Raw genomic sequence first — 5,024 nt, 5'->3', positions numbered from 1 at the left:
ACGGGGCCTTAAGGGGGAGGAAAGGGATAACACAGAGGAAGATGAGAAGGTTGTAGAATCCACTTGGCATGAACACAGGCACGCAGCTGAGTAGGTTTTCTGAGGAGGTGGAGTAATAGGAAATACTGTAGGAGAGAAAAGAGCGAATAGGGTCTTATGGATATGACAGGGTATACAATCAGATTGCACTCACCTGATGCATTTTTACATTAAAGCATGGCAACTCACCAGAGTTGACAGCTGCTGCAAATCCACTGGTCAAACCGATAACCAAGTATTAATATTAAAAATTGAAAAATTTGTGGGTATCACCCACGCTGCTGTACAAATTTTGGTCCACACGATTTCAAGCTAAAAATAATGGTTTATTTTCTCTACACATTTCAAAGTCAGCAGGACTTCGTCTTCAGGAATGCTATAGATGTACAATATCACTGCATACTGTTTAAAAAGATTCAACATTCAAATCTCTCAGCTGGAATTTTGGATGACTCTTCTTACAAACTGCTCCAGGTCTCTCATATATGAAGGTGCCTTCTCCCAACAGGAATTTTAAGATCTCTCCACAGGTGATCAATGGGATTTAGATCCGGACATAGCAACCAGCAATTGTTGTAAGAAGAGTCATCCAAAATTCCAGCTGAGAGATTTGAATGTTGAATCTATTTAAACAGTATGCAGTGATATTTTAAATCTATAGCATTTCCTGAAGAAGTCCTGCTGACTTCAAAACGCGTAGAGAAAATAATAATTTTTAGCTTGAAATCGTGTGGACCGTAATTTGTACAGCAGCAGAGGTGGAGGAGTAGGAAGATGAAAAGGCTATGTTGTGCCATATGGCGCAGACACAGAGTGATGCAACGACGATGAGCACTGCATTCTCAGCCACAACAGAAAGGGTAGGAGCTGTACTTGTAGGCAGAGGCCCACATGACTGTAATTGAGTCAAGAAAGGGAAATAAACTTTGAATGGGGGCTATGGGAATATGAGAGAGTGGGAGGGGACTGTAAAGGGAGGTATAAAAAAAGGGCGGGAAAAGGGGGTTCATTCTGGTGGGAATATCACTAACAAGAGTCCAACCCACCCATTTTTTCAGGAAATTGGTGATTTATTATTGACAGGTATATATATGTTGTTATACTGTATGATTGTGATTTATGTTAAGTTAAAAAATAAAAAGTTTTTTGTGAGTCGCGGTGGGGGGGGGGGTCCTTGTGTTGGTGGAATTTATTAAGGGGGGTATTCTCAGGATGGAATTACTGTTCTTCTGATCTGGCACTTAGTGTGGCTCTGAACGGGGTATACCCTGGGAGCCAATGAATGCCACTTTAGTGGTGTCTGCCACTAATTGTTGGAAATGTGAACAGTCCTGGTTTGGTCTCCATCTGCTGGATTTACTGTATTGGAAAATCCACCTGAGGAAGGTAGCAGTCCGCTGCCAAAACGCGTAGTGGTTAAATAAAAGGTTTGTCTACCACTAATTTATTGCAGTGTGCTCTATAACCATAGCGCTCCTTAAATTGACCACATTTTTTCCAAAAAAAGTTTACATTCCCCTTGAGGGATTGTGGCTGGAGCAGCTTGGGCCATAGAGCTCATCTCCAGGCAACAGGACCTGAAGTGAAGTCACATCCTGTGAAGTTGCATCACGTGACTGGATCTTGGGCCCACATGACCAGACCAGAAAGCACAGCACAGGAGCAGTCTCAGAGCAACAGAGCGGGATGGCACGGAGAGGTCCGCTACCGAAGTTGTGCAGGGGTGCACAACCCTTCCAGGTGAGAGGCTAATCCCCCCCACCTTCCATTGCAACATCCTAATCAAACTATCTGGTGCTCCTCATGCTGCGCTCTTCCATGTTTATTGTCTTCTAATTTTAATTTGAATTCTCGTGATTGGGTGTCCATCTGCTGGGCTGGCTGTAGTGGAAGATATGTCTGTCCCTATTATACTATTTCTACTCTGGTGAAATTGATGCCACTTTGGTGGTGTCTGCCTCTAATTTTAATTTGAATACTCTTGATTGGGTGTCCATCTGCTGGATTGGCTGTAGTGGAAGATGTGTCGGTCCCTATTATATTATTTCTACTCTGGTGAAATTGATGCCTCTTTGGTGGTGTCTGCCACTAATTTTTGAAAATTTGTACACTCCTGGTTGGGTCTCCATCTGCTAACTTGGCTGTAGTGGAAAAGGTGTCGGTCCCTATTATACTAGTTCTATGCTATTGAAATTGATGCCACTTTGGTTGTGTCTGCCACTAATTATTTTAAATTTGAAGACTCGTGATTGGGTCTCCATCTGTTGGGTTGGCTGTAGTGGAAGATGTGTCAGTCCCTATTATACTATTTCTACTCTGGTGAAATTGATGCCACTTTATTGGTGTCTGCCACTAATTGTTGAAAATGTGAACACTCCTGGTTTCGTTTACATCTGCAGGGTTGGCTGTAATGGAAGAGATGTCGCTCCCCTTTATACTATTTCTACTCTGGTGAAATTGATGCCACTTTGGTGGTGTCTGCCCCTAATTATTTTAATTTTGAAGACTCCTGATTGGGCCTCCATCTGCTGGGTTGGCTGTAGTGGAAGACGTGTCAGTTCCTATTATACAGCTTGGGCCATGTATATGGATACACCTAAATAAAATGGGAATGGTTGGTGATATCAACTTCTGGTTTGTGGCACATTAGTATATGGGAGGGGAAAAACTTGTCAAGATTGGTGGTGACCATAGCGGCCATTTTGAAGTTGGCCATTTTGGATCCAACTTTATTTTTTCCAATGGGAAGAGGGTCATGTGACACATCAAACTTATTGAGAATTTCACAAGAAAAACAATGGTGTGCTTGGTTTTAATGTAACTTTATTCTTTCATTAGTTATTTACAAGTTTTTCTTTGTTTACAGCCATTGACATGTCGCAGAGGTTAACATGTGAGGAACGGATAGAAATTGTGTTGATGTCTGGTGAACGCAGTAGCCGTGTCATTGCAGCAGATTTAAATGCAAGACACCCTAGGCAAGAAAACTGTCACCATTCCCATGTTATTTAGGTGTATCCATATAAATGGCCCACCCAAAAAAGTTTGCCCCATCACTGAACATAATGTTCTGTGTAAACTGAGAGTCCTGTTCCACTTTTTGTTTTGCCCATTCTGCAAATTCAGCGCGCCAAACTGGGTCATCCTCATTGAGATGCTGAAGCAGCTGGATTTTGTAAGGGTGCTATTTGTGAGTAGCTAATATCCGCCGAAGGGATGTTCGACTGATGCCAGATCAAACAGGAAGTTGATATCACCAACCATTCCCATTTTATTTAGGTGTATCCATATACATGGCCCACCCTGTACTATTTCGACTCGTGAAATTGATGCCACTTTGTTGGTGTCTGCCACTAATTTTTGGAAATGTGTCTGGTTGGGTCTCTATCTGCTGGGTTGGTTGTAATGGAAAAGGTGTTGGTCCCCATTATACTATTCTACCCAACTGAAATTGATACCACTTTGGTGGTGTCTGCCACTAATTTTTGGAAATGTGTAGACTCCTGGTTGGGTCTCCTTAATGAGTGCTGTCTGTTGCAGTAGGCGTCCGAGACTGGCAGGCCTCCACTACCTTTGAGTCAACTACCAGTGTAACTATCCTTACATTTTTCAAACAATAATAGTCTACGAAATAAATATTTATGTCACCTGAGTGTGGCTGAGCATCAAAGCAAGTTGAGCTGTGGCATGTGGTATCAGGACTCCCAGCACAGAAGGTCTACACCGATCCATTATCCAACTCATCTTAATTTGAAGTTCAATTTGAAGCTGTAAATGCTGTCCCAGACTACGATACCTCATGCATGGCTGATTGCTGCTGTGCCATTCTAAAATTTGTACTGTGGGTGAATTGAGGCCACTTTCCTTGTATCTGTCCCTAATTTGATGTGTTTTGGCAGCATTTGGGGCCGTTATAAGGTGTTGTGTCTGCAAATATTGCAAATTTGGCGATCGTAATCTGAACTGAATATTGAAATATTCGATCATCTCTAGTTATCAGCGCACAGGTCAAAAGCCTGCATCTCTGATGGTATGGGGTATTATTAGTAAGTAACGATATAGAAGGCAGAATGGCAGCACTCAACATTTCCTTTGTGTTTAAAAGTCCTTTATTTTAACTCAAATGGTCATCCACTAAGCGGTGTGGCAGTGTGTGGAGGGAGACATGCGGGGAGACAAGTGGATGACAGCCGTTTCGCGCTCGGATAGTGCTTCTGTCATGATCTCAATGGCAAGAGATCATAGCATCAGCATATATAGGAACTAGCTCTTGGAAGATGGAAACTGAGCTGACCATGAACTAAACCTAACGCACAACTAGCAGTGGCCGGGTAGCATGCCTACGTTGATTCTAGATGCCCAGCACCAGCCGGAGGACTAAATAAAACTAGCAGAGGAAAATATTAGTCCTAGCTCACCTCTAGAGAAATACCCCGAAAGGAGACAGAGGCCCCCCACATGTATTGGCGGTGAATCAAGATGAAATAACAAACGTAGTATGAAAATAGGTTTAGCAAATTTGAGGTCCACTTACTACATAGCAGAAGACAGGAAGGACACTTTCATGGTCAGCTAAAAACCCTATCAAAACACCATCCAGAAATTACTTTAAAACTCTGGCATTAACTCATAACACCAGAGTGGCAATTCCTGTTCACAAGAGCTTTCCAGACACAGTAACGAAACTACAGCTGTGAACTGGAACAAAAATGCAAAAACAAACATGGACAAGAGTCCAACTTATCTAGTAGTTGTCTAGGAGCAGGAACAAGCACAGAGAGGCTTCTGATAACATTGTTGACCGGCAAGCAACTAACAGAGCAGCAAGGTTATATAGCGACTCCCACATCTTGATGGGAACAGGTGAACAGAGAAGATGAAGACACCAGTTCAATTCCACCAGTAGCCACCGGGGGAGCCCAGAATCCAAATTCACAACAGTACCCCCCCCTCAAGGAGGGGGCACCGAACCCTCACCAGAACCA

The sequence above is a fragment of the Ranitomeya variabilis genome, chromosome 3 (genome assembly GCF_051348905.1).
Source record: "Ranitomeya variabilis isolate aRanVar5 chromosome 3, aRanVar5.hap1, whole genome shotgun sequence".
NCBI lineage: Eukaryota > Metazoa > Chordata > Amphibia > Anura > Dendrobatidae > Ranitomeya > Ranitomeya variabilis.
Note: the sequence above shows the minus strand (reverse complement) of the source record.